The 17,675-nt window shown below is 36.8% G+C and overlaps 1 pseudogene; it reads right to left on the reverse strand.

Moving 5' to 3' along the window:
* Positions 1-523: 523 nt before the first annotated feature.
* On the reverse strand, positions 524-12,993 carry LOC125490061 (annotated as a pseudogene).
* Between the last annotated feature and the right edge of the window lie 4,682 nt (positions 12,994-17,675).

A 17,675-nucleotide genomic window follows, 5' to 3' on the forward strand; every position in this document is an offset into this window, starting at 1 on the left:
AACCCGCCTAAAGTTACAGCTATTTTAAACTTGCATTTTGGTAAATTCACTGACATAACTCACCGAGTTAGTAAGCTTAAGTGTAAGTAAAATAGCTGTAACTTTAGGTGGGTTGGACATTAACCAGCATATCTATATATATTCTAAAAGATAATTTAAAAATCTACAACTTCTTTCCTATCCATTTTTTTCATTTATGAATAGGTTTAGACAATATGAAGCAATGTTTAGGAATGTTTTGATATGAATAAATTTTTCTTGTAAATTTCAACTTTTTCCGAGGGTATAGCTCGAAAACGGTTAGGAATTAGAAAAAAACTTATGAAATAAAAGTTTTAGATAATTTTAAGAGCTCCATTTCATTAGTTGAAAATATTTCTCTCCGATGCACCGTTTTCGAGATATAAGCTAAAAACCAAAAATTCGTACCTTTATCCCCCCTCCTTCCCACCGCTTATCACCTAGGAGTCAGGACTTTTGGTATGTTAACAACCTAAGCCCCCTGAACAAGTTTCCCATGCTTACTTACCTATTTTCTCTGCTGTTTATTTATTGATAAACTCAACATTGTTTTAGGAACAAGAATCTGATAATATAGTTGTAATATAAATAAAAAAAATATATAATTATAAACAAACAAAAAACCCGACTGCACGCTAAAAAGATGAAAACAAGTCCCAATGTTAATGGAAAGTATCGTAGGCGGGGACCAACTTGACCTAAATTGTGATTCAGCTAAATGGTGAATCGTCTGCTGGTCCCCGACAGTTCCCGACGTCCGCTGGAGATAGACATTTGAGAATTTTAAAGATGATATTCTGTTTGCTGTTTGCATTGCGCGAGAAATATCTTCTACACGATAACAGCACAACTCGCAATGAAGAAATGGACAATGATGGACACTATAAAATATATAATTACACCTTTAATAGGTAGTTCACGGGACTACAGTTAAAGTATGAGTAACATTTATTAATTAGTAGTAAAATATTTGTTTTATAATAATTCGTAGTAGATAATTGTTCATACTGTTAAGATAATTTATTATATTTACTTATATGTAAATTTAAGTTTTATCATAATGTATAGATAGGTAATCTAAATAACATTTAACAGAAAAACTTATTACTTAACTAGGTAAAATTATGTATACTATGCAGATTATTAATCATTTATTTAAATTTAGTTACAGATATTGATTTTGAGGAAATCATTGATTTTGAGCCAGAGACAATGGAGGTCCGGTTTTGTCAGTGCAAGAGGTGAGCAGATGTTCACCACACTCCACAAGTAAGTTTATTAACATACATACAGTCATGTTCATTAGTGTGTATGAGTAGTGATCGTCATCTTAGGAGTCGTCCTATTTTGTTTAATACAATAATATTAACAAATATGGTTTATTTCTGTATTTAATCATTTCTATATTATTATTTCAGCTAATGTTAGGCGCCAGGAGGCTTCTGCCTCTGAACGTCAGGCTCAGCCTGTAGCTAATCTCCAGACTCGTCCTGGAACTGATCATCAGCCTCGGCCTGCAAGAAGAAGTTCAATGCTTGCTAATATATCACTGTATGGCAGGGCACTATTAGCCATACACCTAAATACTTGGTATGAGTTGAAAGGTGATGTTCAGCAGTTCGGCATACCGAACCAGCAGTGGCGTCCACCGATGCAACAGCAACATAACGCGCAACAATTCAATGGAAACCAAAATAAATTCAAATTCGGTATTCCACCTAACCACCAAAACAATAAACCCATAACTACTGACGTCTCCATGCGCACAGCTGCACTCCTTCGACAAAATATGTTCCAGGAAAATAACGAGTTTTATTCAAACGAATTAGACGCGCAGGAAAATTACCTTACCTCAGAAAATTACTCGGAAAACGATGAACAGCACGAAAACTACTCGGATTTTACACACGAAAATTACTCAGATGACGTAACTTACGAACAATACTATCTATGCAATGAAAACGAGATGTCTGCATTCATTGAGAATACATGTGTCATAGACTTGATGAAACGCACCCCTAATGCCACGTCATGCCGACCGACTGTAAAGCTGGAAAACATTAAATTAACCCCCATACAACTTAATCGCTGGATACTCTATTCCAAGGACAACTCTGTACTTACGCAAGTCTGTAAGGACGAGGTTACACGCCATAAATGTAAATTTTGAAATAGAAATTGAAAAGTACAAACTAAAAAAGGGAACTCTACAATTCTAGAAAATTAAGTATCATGACTTACCCTTACTCAGCTTACCAGAAATTATTACCCTACAACCTGAAAAGGAAAGCAGTCCCCTCAACCTGGAGGAAATCGACCTTTCAGATATCCGTCTTATGTCATACTCATACCTATTGAAGAAAAGTTAAAGTGAAGTGATATGCAAAGTCAATGAAAGTGTTATCAATGTGAAAAGCATCAGTGTCGGAACTGTATGTAATTATGTAATCTTAATACTAATCATTATTCTTGTATTACTTTACATTTAAGGGCGCTCCACATTCTCAAGAGAATCTCGCGAGAACGCGAGAAACGTGAATGTGGAAGCGATTTCTCAAGCTCTCGCGTTGTTCTCCACTTTTTGTCGGCATTTTGGCGCGAGACAAAGGAGCGCGAGAACGTGAGAACAGGCGAGAACGTGTATTGACTCCACACTCGCATGTTTCTCTTCTCAGTAGCGCGCGCGCCGCCGACTTGAACGGAAGTAATTGTGTACCTTGTGGCGTCAATATGAGCGTAACTTGGACAAACGAACTTGAGTTGAAATTTTTGGAATATTTCCAAGCGGATCCCGTGCTATGGAATACAAATTTAAAAGACTACAAAAATAAACTAAAACCATGATGCGTGGTGTCGTCTAAGTGAACTGATGGGAATACCCATTGATGACTTAAAAAAGAAAAAAACATCGTTATTTTCAAGCTACAGAGGGTACAAAAATAAAGTTAAGAAATCAGAAAACTCTGGAGCAGGTGTCGACGATGTTTACAAGCCGATATGGTTCGCATACGAAATAATAGACTCTTTTTTTGGGGATAGGTACTACGAAATGTAAGAAAACAGAGATACAGCAACCTTTATTACTTATAATTATTATTACATATAGGAAAGTACAAAAACGCCTTATTCGACGATACAGCAAGTTTTCCTTTATTAGTTAGTACAATCAACTTATGTCTATTGACAACCAGTACATAACCTATCTACTGAAATATTTAGCGAATTCATCTCTTATTTCTGTTGCGTGATGAACGCTCGCCGTGGAATATGTCGCGGATTTCGAATAGCACAGGTGCTCTCCATGTCTCCTCTCCAAGAGCCGGGCTCTATTAATAAATTATTATTGTCATAAGTATCTATAGTTCCGGAAGGTGTATAGATGTGTGATGATGTAGTGCTACGTCTCAAGAAATTGTGTAAGAGTATGCATGTCAACGTTATCAAGGCGGCTATTTCGGGTTGAAAAAATTATTGGTTTCTTGTAAATTCTAAATTTTGTTACCAAAATGCCGAAAGGATTTTCAACTACTACTCGTGCTCCAGACAAAATCTGATTTAACTTTCGTTTTGGAGATCCCAAGTTGTGATTTCCAGAATAGGGTTTCATAATGTTTTCCGAAAGGGCAAAAGCGCCGTCTCCAAAAAAATGTATGGCACGTCGATGTTTGAACCAGGCAGCGGATGTGGTTGTGGTAAATTTAAGTCATTTGTCTGCATTTTTGACCATAAAACTGCCTTGACAGCCTATGTCTGTGAAAATAAAATTGTAGTGACTATGAACCAACGCCATCAAAACTATACTGAATGTTCTTTTATAGTTATAATATTCCGATCCGGAATTTATGGGACATTCTAAAACAATATGTTTGCCATCTATTGATCCCACAGCACGCGGGAATTTCAATGCAAAGTCTTTTTCAATTTGTAGCCATTCTTCGGGGCACGATGGTAACTGCAACAATAAAAATAATCATTTTAATATATTTCTATTTTAGGAGGAGCCGTCTACAAGTAGAAATGAAGAGCTTGAAGAAAATCAGACTAATCAAAATCCGCAAGCTGATGATCAAAGTCATACAGTCAATACAAATGCATCAATAATTCGTCGGCGAAAACACCCCACCGAATATTTCAATATTTCAAGCAGAAAAAGTTATGAAGGAAGCCATGTCTACGTTTAATGCAACTGTTAAAAGAAATACACCTCAACCAATTCCAAAAGAAGACGATGATTGTGACTTGTATGCAAAGCTTTTGGCTACAAAATTGAGAAAATTACCGGAAGAAAAAAGATTAAGATTTATGCATGATATATAGATAGAGTACACCAAGAAATAATTAACAATTTTACATAGACACTTAAGTAGGGTACAAAAGGCGGTCTTATCGCTTATAGCGATCTCTTGCAGACAACCTTTGGATGGGTGGATTAGAGATATAAAAGGGGTGTACCCCTTCAAGGACTTAGTGTACTTATTCAAGGAATATAGTTTAATTTAAGTTATTATTATCTAACTACACACTAAATATAAGCAAAATATAAATAAAAAATACACACAAGTACATACGCCTACTACATGTATTATAATAAACAATTATATACAATATAATACATATATAAATATATACACACACATATATACATACAGGGTTATTGGTAATATTATTTTTATTAATAAACTAATTAAAATAATCAAATGTGCATTATTCGACTTAAATTAGACATAATACCTCAAAATAGTTAAACATTTTGAAAAAATATTCAAAACGCAAAAACTAATAAATTAAAAAAGTATTTCATATGTCATATTTTTGTGCACTTCAGCTTAAAAAACATGTTCAACTAATAAGCTTTAAAACAAGATAAGATAATAAGTCGATTAATGTACATTTGATTATTTTAATTTGTATATTAAGGTATTTCTTATGCAAAACTACCAAAAAAAAAATGAAATGTGGCTAGTTTTTTTATTATCGGTTTAAAGCATAAAGTTTTGACAAAAAATTAAAACAACCTTAAATATTAGATATCATAGAAATAGATAAGTTTAGGATAATGCATTATTGGGTTCAATCGACTGGAAATGCCTTCCTCTATCACCTCCTGAAAGGATCTGGTCCACTTACCAATAACCCTGTATAGATATACATATACATATACACACACATAATATATCATATACATACACATATCATACATATTATACCTACATACATGATTTTATAATACTTATTTAATGGCAGATATAGATGGCATGTATATGCAGTAAATTCTGAATTCTCATCACCAGTACCAACCCCGTCACCACAGTTACAACATGCCAGTCAATTTATTCTGTCACGCAACTCATCTCACGATCAATATCAACAGAGACCTGGAACCTCGTAATCCTCACATTCCGAACCGATCATTTATAACTCACCAAATTCAATTATTCAAATATTAATATTCAGTCGAATGACGTAATTTACCCACCAGGTATTCCTGATTCAAACACTAGTGCAGAAATAGGTTCTGTAACCTATGAAGGTTCAATTTCGCCAAATTCACTTGTTCAGGAAAATAACGGGGCTGCACCTAATATCATCATTGAAGCCTTTCAATTGTGTGATAAATAAAACAATTTGTTAGATACTAGAATTGACACTTAAAAAAAAATAATTTGGTCGCAAGTGGGCATCCGTTGGTAAAATTTATCTTGTATCATTTAAAAATTGTTGCGATACCTACTTTTAATTTTAATAAGTTTTTTAATATAAAATCATAAAATGTCACATTGTATTTTTTTACAGGTGGCAACAGCCATTCACACATACCTTCATATGTTCCTTTAATGCTTCATTTAGGGCTTGACAAACTTCTGGTATTATCTGCGAAATAACTTGTGGGGATATTTTAAATAAAAAATGAAGACTTTGGCAGTCATCTCCTGTGGCCAAGTATCGTAATTATAAATCTAAGCCTTTATTTCATAAAATAAACTATGATTCTTGCGATTTCAACATATTTAATATCAAATATTTTTCACACGTTTTTACAATGCACCATAGTTCACACTGACAAATCAATGTTGCCACTTTAATAAATGTATTTAGTGATACCATTTGAAGAAAATAAGTTACCCCAATACAATACTCATAATAATAACTGTTATTAATCACAAGTAGGAGTGATACTCAGTATTTAACAATGGTATAACTAGGAACCGAATAATAAATACAGCTATAAGCTTACAGCTCGGCCATCCTTTAAAAGTGTGTGTCCACACACACCCTTAAAATTTAACATCTTATTGTAAAGGTAAATAAACATAAGACATATTAACATTACTTCATTTCAGTAAATAAAAGTAGAATATCTAAATAAAATATACATTTTTTCTTATTACAATACTACTAAATTTTCAAATCGATATAGGTATACTGCCCTTTTCATCCAGATGTGATAATTTAGAAAAGGTTTAAAACAATATTATTATTAGATTATCTTTAGTTGACGAATAACAACATAAAACTTCAAAAACCGAACATAACATTAATCCTTTTACATAACCTATCAGTAAATTCAATTTATATTTTTGCTCATTGTTATTAAATTAACTTTAACTATATATGTAACAACTAAATAAACTTCGAAACATAACATAACAGTAATCTCGACTAACTATCAGTATAATCCAAATTACATTTATACAATACAAATTCAATTCATATTCTTGCAATATTAATTACGATCTACTGTCATCTGTGCAGTTCTGACTTATCAGAACCGTTCATAGTCTGCACTGACAGCTCGTAACAAATTTTGCTCACCATCACATCATTCATGGTCTGCTATGATCTGTAATCATCTGTGCGATATCTGACGTCGTCTGATACCCTTCTCTTTCTGCACTGACTACTCATAGCCCATGTGTAATCTCAGTTCGCTATCCCGATGTTCGATCTCCATTTCATTTATCCATTAATAATAATACGTATCTAATCACTATAATAATGATATCATCATACAAATCACATATAAATACTATGCATTTCATAACTAAACTCATTTGCCATCTTGTTTCAATGGTATCAATCGGTATTACATTAACATTTGTTAATCAGACACTGTTTCACTCTCACTATCATCACTAGTTGGTTCATTGAAGCTTAGCCATGGATGTATTTTATCCAGAGCTACAATGTTCTCGTATTTCTTATTCCCTTTTTTGGTCAAAGGTATCTTCCACCAAAAACCTATCGTTTGGCAGTAACTTTATAATTCGGTAAGGTCCATGAAATTTAGGCAATAGTTTTTTTGATTTCCCTAAATGATCTTTGTCTACTACAGTTCTTTCAACTCTAACTAAGTCACCTACTTTGTAGACTGTTGGTATTTTCCTGTGCCTGTCGTATGTCTCTTTGGCTGCTTCTTGTTGCTTACATATCCTATCACTAGCATCTGATCGTAACTGCTGTAGTCCCTCATCACCAACCAAATCACTAGTTTCATTTATAACATCATTTAAAATGTTTTCAGATACATTTACTAATCTAAACCCGAACAACAACTCTGAGGGACTTTTACCAGTTGTTTTATTTACGGTCGTATTAATTCCCAATTGGATTTCCCCCAAATATTCATCCCATGTATTTTCATACTTGTCATGAATTTTAGTACTAAGCGCATCAAGGATCGTACGATTAAATCGTTCCACCTGTCCGTTCGCTCTCGGAGTGGCAACCGCGTTTAATATGTGTTTAATATTTGTTTCTTTGATAAATTGTTTAAATTTAACACTCGTAAATGATGTGCCCTGGTCAGTAATCAACCGTGCAGGGGCACCGAAATAGCCAAAATGTTCTTGGAACACGCGAATAGTGGTTGAAGTTTTTGTATTCCGAACTGTTCGAATATTAATATATTTCGTGAATGCGTCAATAATTACTAAAATGTATATGTTGCCCCTCCGTGAACGAACAAAAGGGCCTAGGTGGTCCGCGTGCAATGTATGAAATGGGGTCTGAATTTTGGGTATCGGATGTAACATACCCGCCTTCGGACCCCCGGGAGCCTTGTGATGAGCACACTGCAAACATGCTGATACATACTTCTTCGTAAATTTACGCATTTTAGCAAACCAAAAGGTGTTCTGTAAACGGCTCAATGTTTTATCGAAACCAAAGTGGCCAGCATCATCATGATTCATCCGTAGTACTTGCCACCGAACCCCTTTTGGTACGACCCATCTAATTCCGTCATCAACTAAACGATAAACGTAATCGCCCTTCAATACGTAGTTTTTCCGTACATCAGCTACAAATTTTGTATCATCATCCAACAGAATTTCTTTAATTCTCTTCAGTTCCTCATCACTACCCTGTACAGTAGCGACCCAATCTCTAAGTTCAATGTTTAACACATCGAGTACATGCGTTTCGGTCTCAGTTGAGGGTTCAGCTACAGGTCCACGACTAAGTGCATCGACATGTGTCATGCGTGCTCCTGGCCTATAAACTATCTCGCAGTCGTACTCCTGTAACTGCACCCACCAACGCGCAATGCGGGGTATCAAGTCACGCTTTGTTAGAGTTGTCCGCAGCGCATTACAGTCGGTAACTATTTTGAATGATAGACCTAATAAATACACACGAAAACGATTAAGTGATGCAATGACCGCTAAGGTTTCGAGGTCATATGAATGTAATTTTTGCTCATCTACTGTTGTTTTCCGGCTGTAATACGCTACGGGCCTCAATAAACCATCCGTTCCACGCTGCATAAGGATGCCTGCTAATCCCATCTTTGAGGCATCAGTGTGCAGCTCTGTGTCTGCCTTCGCATCATACAGAGCTAGAATCGGACGGTTAATCAATTTTTCCTTAAGATCCTCAAATGCTTTTGTGTGTTCATTGGTCCAAGTCCATTCAAATTTTGTCCTAAGGAGATCTGTCAATGGGCGTGCGATAAGTGCGAAGTTTTGAACAAACCGCCGAAAGAAACTAGCTAACCCAATGAATCTTCTCACATCGTGAACATTCTGAGGTACTGGAAAATTCGAAATAGCCGTAATTTTCCTCAAACCGGGACGTATACCAGAGCCGCTTATGTGAAAACCAAGGTAATCAAGTTCTTCGCAAAAGAAGTGACACTTCTTAAGCTTCAGAGTTAAACCAGCATCGTTAAGTATCGTAAGTACTTCATTCAATCGTGTAAGACCCTCGTCGAAGGATCGAGCCGGAATTAACACATCATCCATATATATTATAATGTAGTCTAACTTGTTCCGTGAAAATATTTTATTCATTGCTCTTTGAAAAATTGACGGCGCGTTTGCGAGGCCAAATGGCATTCTTAAAAATTGATATTGACCATCTGGTGTCACGAACGCCGTCTTTTCCTGAGAATTTTTCTCGATCGGGATTTGGTAGTAACCCGAAGCGAGATCAAGACTTATAAATACCGAATTACCAGCTAACCTATCCAGCTGATCGTCGATCAGTGGTAAAGGATAATGCTCCTTCCGTGTTTTAGCATTCAAAGATCTATAATCAACGCACATCCTCTTATCTCCGGTTTTTTTATTAACAAGAATTATTGGACTTGCGTAAGGAGACTGCGATTCGCAAATTATGTCCGCATCGAGCATTTCCTGTACCATTGATCGCACCAACTCGCGTTCGGGGTAGGACAACCTATAAGGCCTGTAAACAACCGGCCTCTCATCCGTAAGTTCGATTTTCATTTCCAAAACATTAGTCAATCCGAGATCTTCTAGACTACTTGAAAAACATGAACTATGCTTAAATAACATATCTCTTAGTCTATCATTTTCACTTTTACTTAATTGTGTACCCACATTCAAGTCTTGAATAGATCCATTTTCGTCGTAATTCAAAATATTAATGTTTAACGATTCACTTGTACAAACAGATCGCGTTATTAAAATACCCTTTTCCAAAATTATTTCTTTATCTGTAAGATTCATAATTAATAGTCTAGAATAACCGTTGTCAATTTTATACTCTCCAGGCATTAAATAATACTCATTTTCAGGTTTACCTCTTACGGAACCATTCACATAGATTGTACCTGAATAAGTACAATCGGAAAAAACAGGAACTAAAGTCATTTTTTGTGTGGGAAGTATAATTCTTTCTGTTGTATTCAGTAGAATTTTTATTTTTGGTATTTCACGCTCGAAAACAATTGCGTCTGTAGTTTTTGTTATTTTAATTCCTTGTTTTTCAGTAAAACTATGACCGACTAAGATTGAATACTTCATAACATCGTCGTCAACTATGTAAACGCTAACCAGCTCACTGATTCCTTGAATCTTAATTTGCACATCCGCAGATCCTATTGGCATTACAAGGTTGTTACCAATACCACGCATAACTGGTAAATCGTTCGACACAAAACTTATACCTAGCTGACGAGCGACACTATATTTTATTAAGGTGCACTGACTGCCAAGGTCAATGTAACTATCAATTGTAACCCCATTTATTGTCACAGGAATAAAATATTTATTTTCATTTGAAGTTTCAATATCAACCTGCATAACAGACTTTTCAGTACCCTTGTGAACGCTAGTGGTCGAGCCACCCGGAAGTTTCGGACAATTCGTAGTTAAATGCCCTAATCTGTTACAAACAGTACACTTCAACAGTCGCTTTGTACATTTAAAACTATAATGCCCTGGCTCATTACAATTATAGCATGTTGGTATGTGTGTTGATTGTGTTTTATTTGTTCTAAAATCCCCCGTTTCAGTATTTTTAGAACCACTGTATTGAGTACCCTGCACAATAGCTTTCTTTTCTTGACCAAATTTTTGCCTATCATTATCTCGAGGTTGCTGCTTGATGGATTGAAAATATTGCAAAACTTGCTCAGGCTCTTGACATTTAACCGCCTTTGCACCTAATCGTAATGAACGATCTTCGATTCCGTATAGGAGACAGTCGACAGCACGCTTACCTACTATATTGCACCGGTTTAACAAATTTAGCTTTTCATAAAAATACAACTCTAAAGATTCATTGTATTTCACTCGTTTGGACAGCATTTCTGTCAACAACTCCGCATAATCATCACTGCTAGGGAAAGAATCGACCAGCTTTAACTTCCACTCCGGCCAAGTGAATGACATGGTTGGCAAAGCCTGGTACCATGTCTTGGCTACACCTACCAGTTTGGGCAACGCGTAATGTATGATTTGATCGTCACCCCAGCGATATAGTCTAGCGCATTCATCTACTTTGTTCAGCCACATGTGTATTGTTTGTCCTTTGACCATGGGATCGAACTCCGGGATAACATTACCTAACATAGGGAATTTATTACCTTCGTGCTTATTGCCATTTAATGACTTAACTAATTCTTTTAAAAACTGTTCTGTACTTAAATTATAAAAACCTGAATGAGCCCCATGGCTGCAGTCGTCACGGTGTTGTGGCGAAGTTCTCTGTGGTCCGGAGTTGCTGCGCAGCACGCTGCGACTACGCTGGGTCCGCTGCTGCCCACCGTAACTGCCTTTGTGTCCACTGTGACTGCACCTGCTCCGCTGTTGCCGGCTACGACTGCGCCGGCTCCCACTGCGACTACGCCTGCTCCGCCGCTGCTCGTTCGTGCTTCGTTCGTGGCTTCGACTCGGCCGGTGTTCATGCATCCTCCTACGACTATGCCTTCTGGTCCTCCTTCGCGAATAGTCCCGTTCATGACTTCGACTACGCCTTTCGCCTCTTGGACGCCTTTTGCCAGTTGAACGCCTTACAAGCAGCTTCCGACTTTCGCTTGAGCGTAATCGTCGTCGCTGGCTCAGCCGTGATTCCCCTGATGAACTCCTGGTTCGTTTTCGGCTACGTCGATTTTCCGGATTGGGGAGGTAATAGGTATCCGCCGGTAAATCTGGTGTGTAAGCGCTTCGTTCATCTCGGTCCGTGTCCGGTATCTTCTTATTTCGTGAGCTCATCTTGATTACAGTTTAACAGTTACGATTTTCTCATTGTCTTCCGCCAGTTGTTCAGAATAGCAGTAAGAGCGTAAATAGTGAGCTTAAATTGTCTATCCCGCTTCTGAGATATAAATCTAAGCCTTTATTTCATAAAATAAACTATGATTCTTGCGATTTCAACATATTTAATATCAAATATTTTTCACACGTTTTTACAATGCACCATAGTTCACACTGACAAAGCAATGTTGCCACTTTAATAAATGTATTTAGTGATACCATTTGAAGAAAATAAGTTACCCCAATACAATACTCATAATAATAACTGTTATTAATCACAAGTAGGAGTGATACTCAGTATTTAACAATGGTATAACTAGGAACCGAATAATAAATACAGCTATAAGCTTACATAATGTTACTGCAATACGTGTCCGAGCTGGAATGGATTCCCTTAATTGAGTATTTTGCTAAGAAACCTGAGTTGGAAGAAGGGTTAATTTTAAATACCACACAGGAAAATTACTCCAATGTCTATTTTTCAAAATGTCTCGTACGTGTTCAGCCTAATAAAAAAGTAAAGCTCTCGGTTCTCAATTTATCCAATAAGGGGGTATCAATACCAAATCTTAAGTTCACGCTAGAACCTTTAACACATATTTTAGAAAACGTAGACGTCCCCGATTCAACTTCAAATCACGTCCCTATTTTTACAACCACTGATTCAGATAGCGAAAATCGAATTCAAAATCAACTCAGATACACGCACATGAATCAAGAAGAAGAGATCATGATAATCATGATACGAAATCTTTGTACTGAGTTCAATGACATATTTTATCTCGAAGGAGATCATCTTACTACTACAAAAACACTCCTCAACACTCCTTAGGACTACTTTTCAAACCCCAATTCATGCTAAAACTTACCGCTTCCCTGAATTTCACAAAGAAGAAGTAGCCAAACAAGTTCAGTCCATGTTGGATCAAAAGATAATTCGTCCTTCGTTGTCACCTTGGTCAACTCCCATTTGGGTAGTTCCTAAAAAACAAGACGCATCGGGTGAAAAGAAATGGCGCATCGTAATCGTAATAGATTATCGTAAGCTCAACGAAATCACTATTGGCGATGCTTATCCTATTCCGAACATTACTGATATCGTAGATCAGCTGGGTCATAGTAAATACTTCTCCACGCTAGATTTAGCATCTTCTTTTCACCAAGTGAAAATGTCTGACAGTGACCACGCCTGTGATAACGACAACACCCATTTCAGAAAAAATGAACTCTGTGATTTTTGTACTTGATAAATACAAACCAGAATTCAATCACCACTCATTTGTAAAAAATATACTTACTTCGAACAGAGTAAGTCGTTTAAAGAAAAAAATACAACATAGTAAAGCTTTGGCAGTACGTGCATCACTGGCGAGTGAAGTTATCAGTGTCGATGATTATAAAGAACCGCCTACTTTGCCATACGAAAAATTCGACATAGAGTAAAATCTGCACTTCACTTTGCACATATGGTAATAATGTCTATATATGCCAATGGCAAGTAGTGCACCTCATACATTTATTCATAAATTCAGCTAGGTGCCATTAATTCTTTATTTTTGGACCACAGAACAAAGCCGTTTTTATAACCAAACTCTTCAAGAATTCCTATAAAATTATCACTATTGAGGCCAGGCGAGGCTCAATTTTCCAGCCTATTTCACCACCGGTAATAAATTATTCAATAGCAAACAGAAAAGTGAAACATATATTTTTAAATGATGTTATGGCTTATACTACAGGAACCAGCACCCTCCTTTGTTATATGGCATACAACAAAAACGATAGCTCGGTGGTTAAAGGCAGCTAAACGGTGTGTACCAAATGAAATAGTATGTGACGATTCGTCGGCATTACTTGGTGCTATCGCTAAAGTTTTTACAAAAACAAACTGCAAAGGATATTTGTTATAGTGTTTTTTGAGATTTAGGTCATGTCCCAGCAATAAAACATGGGGAAAATTACGAGCAAACATCTTTGCGAGAGTTGGAGGAAGTACTGAATATTAAAATTGATCCATGTGGTTTGACTATAGATACAGAATTTTCTTTTCTTGGTGCCAGTCCTGACGGAAAAAGAAATCTAGGCATTGTTGAAATAAAATTTCCATCGTCAGCCGTCGGATTGGAACCAGACAAACCCATCAAACAAAAAAAAAATCACTTCTGGCAACACGGTAATCATCAATTTGTTGTAAACAAAAGTCACATTATCAAGTCCAAGGCCAACTTCACGTAACTGGCCAAAAAAGTTGCATGAATACTGACAAGTCTAACCAACATATTTTAACTTATTGTCAACCCCTCACCTTTTAAATAAGTATCCTAATCATTTGCTCTTCAACTCCTACATTTACGTTATTTTTTTTTGAATTATACCTATATCATTATTTGTTTTATTTGAGGACCAAACATAACAATGCAAATTATGCGTTCGTGTAAAAATTTCAAGCTGATGAAGTCTATTAAGATAATTTACTGCACTCTTGTAAGAAGCAACTTGGAATACGCTTCTCAAGTGTGGAACCCACGTTATGGCGTCTATATTTCAAAAATTGAGTCCATACAAAAAAAGTTTATTCGTTTCCTATGTTATAAATTTAAAATTCCAAGACGTAGCTATGAGTTTCATTGTAACCAATTCCACCTTCTTTCTCTTCAAATCAGGCGTGAAGCAGCAGATTTAATATTCCTCACTAGACTGGCTCAGAATAGTATTGATTGTCCAGATCTACTGAATAAAATCAACCTGTTAGTCCCCTCACGTCTGTTACGTCTCAAATCATTGGTGCATGTTCCACTCGTTCATACCAACTACAGGCAGAACTCGTTTCTTTTGAGAGCTTCGCGCTCTTTCAATACGCTTAGTAACGACTGTATGGACATAGACATGTTTTGTAGTAGCGCTCGTTCTATCAGCTATAATCTATCTAATAAGTTTAGCTCAACTATTTATGATTAGTAGTAACATTATTTACTTAACGGTTATTTTATGTAATACTCATATCATATTGTAGGTATAAATAATATTTTATTTAGCTTAGTTTAGTTTCGTGTTTCCAGTTAGGTTAGTATGTTTGCATACATAGGAATCATTTGTGTATAAGTACTCTGTTATCAATTAGTGAAAACTAGTAATTGGCTTTCAACTGTTTATTTTTAGTGTTAGACTGTTAAATTTTAGCTGTAAGTTTTCCATATAATAAATAAAAAAAAAAATCCAACTACACTCTTTGTTGAACTAAAACCCATGATAAACCACTGATCAAACCATCCACTGTGACAAAACATTCACAATCCCTCACTACTTATATACCAAAGTTACTATTCTTTAATAAGTACCTATTTTTTTTCTACATTTTGTAATACATTTTTTTTATAGTACTTACTTAGATTTTGTTAGACTGTTATGAAAATCATAACCCTGTAGATCCAATATTGATTACCTATCATAAAACAATTCCCTAAATATATTATTCTATTAGTCTACTTAATTTATATTGAACTAAATAGTATTTTCCTGAATTATGTAAATCCTCATAATACCCAGCTTTTTTAATTAAATTCTATTTTTCTTTTCAGGATATGACATACTTTTTGAATGCTGATGATGATGATGTTGATGTTCTATATTCGACAACTAAAGTCTGAGACTATATACTATGAAGTAAACATCCTGACTCAGGTGAAGAAGTGGATTGCAACGGCACTCAAAATAGGAACAACTAAACTACCCACATAATTCTTAACTTACAAAGAATATATTGGTACTAAATGAGGTCCTAGCCTAGTTTACCTAGTTTAACAGTTTGTGAATAACAGTAACTTGCTCAGCATCAATTGTTTTCTAAATTTATTGTTATGTCTGACCGCTAAATATTTCCACCCTTTCATCACTAAATATTTTTTCTCAAATGATATTATTGTTATATTTTTTGGCGGCGGCGGCGCCTTTGGTCGGTGGGTTTACTTAATAAATTAAGTAAACTGGTCGGGCTTTAGATGAGAGTAGGTTGGTTTATTTTTTGAAGCTATTGTGCCAGGTTTACAAAATACAGTTAAGGACCAATTTATGTTACTGGGAGCACCAATTTTCCCAGAATATAGAAGTATACCCGCTCTACTTGAGAATAAACACCAAACGTTCTCCAAGTTGACGAATCAGTTAGATAAACTATCATCTTGTGTAGCCCTCATCCTATTAAGGAGTTGTCTTGCTATGCCCAAGCTGACGTACACCGTGAGGACATCTCCCGCCAGGCTGTTCCCTGATGAGGTGGCGGCATTGGACGCGACTGTAAAGCGGACATTGGAAAAAGTTCTGAATGTCTCTCTAAATGACGCGCAATGGTGTCAAGCATCTTTGCCCATACGACATGGAGGCATTGGGGTTCGTAGGCTGCAAGATACTGCCCTAGTCGGATTCCTTGCGTCGGCGCACGGGGTCTTAAATCTAGTCACTCAAATACTCTCAATTAATGGTGATGGATTTACGGTTCCGTTCGTAGATGTAGGGTTGACAGAGTGGGCTAGCAGGCATCCGAACCAGAATGTAGTCAAACCGAATATACAGAAAGAATGGGATGAAATTCAGTGTAAGGCTCTCGTTGCTGATATTATGGCAAACTCCTCGGGGGCCCACCTTGCACGGATTAAGGCGGTTACGAGACCGGAAGCGGGAGCCTGGTTGCATGCACTGCCTTCGCCCCAGCTCGGCACATATTTGGACAATGACAGTTTACGCATTGCAGTAGCATTGCGACTTGGCTGCGACGTCTGTGTCCCACACAAGTGCATCTGCGGGGTGATGGTAGAGGCAGACGGCCACCACGCTCTCAGCTGCACGAGGTGTGCCGGGAGGTTGCCCCGTCATAGTGCCCTCAACGATATAATTCGCAGAGCTTTGGTGTCAGCTAATATCCCGTGCGTCCTTGAACCTCCTGGTTTGTTTCGGACCGACGGGAAGCGCCCTGATGGCCTCACACTAATTCCTTGGAAGAGGGGCCAATGTCTGGTTTGGGACGCCACATGTGTAAGTACCTATGCCGCCGCTCATCTCGGCAACACAATTCGTGCTGGAGGAGCTGGTGCCGAGAAGCTGCAGGGGCAAAGCATTTAAAGTACTCTAATTTAAAAGCCTCTTACAGCTTTTTGCCCTTTGCTGTCGAAGCAGCAGGTTCCTGGGGAACAGAGGCTTTATGCTTCATCAGAGAGCTTGGCAAGCGCCTGAAGGAAAAAGGTCATGATGCTCGCTCTGGGCCGTTCCTGGTTCAGCGCATTTCGTTGGAGATACAGCGCGGTAATGCGGCTGGCTTGTTGGGCACTTTCGAGCCAGGAACGATACGAGGCGGCATCTTTGACTAGTTAGACTAAGTTTGAGGCGAATACTTTGAATTTGTAAAATTTTATCTTTTAGTTCAGTTTTCATAATTTTATTTACAATTAGGTTAGGCTTCATTAGTTAAATGTTAATTTATATTATACCTTGAATAAATGATTTGAGCTGTAAAAAGAAAAACTTTTCACACTAATAACATAAAATACAAAAGTAAGCTCCTCCGCGGTGGGTCGCGAACCAACGACTGTCGGGTATAAATATATAGATCTCTTAACCAACTAGACCACGGTACTGATAACTGAATTAGTGAAAAATGCC

The sequence above is a fragment of the Plutella xylostella genome, chromosome 20 (genome assembly GCF_932276165.1).
Source record: "Plutella xylostella chromosome 20, ilPluXylo3.1, whole genome shotgun sequence".
In the NCBI taxonomy this organism is placed as follows: Eukaryota; Metazoa; Arthropoda; class Insecta; order Lepidoptera; family Plutellidae; genus Plutella; species Plutella xylostella.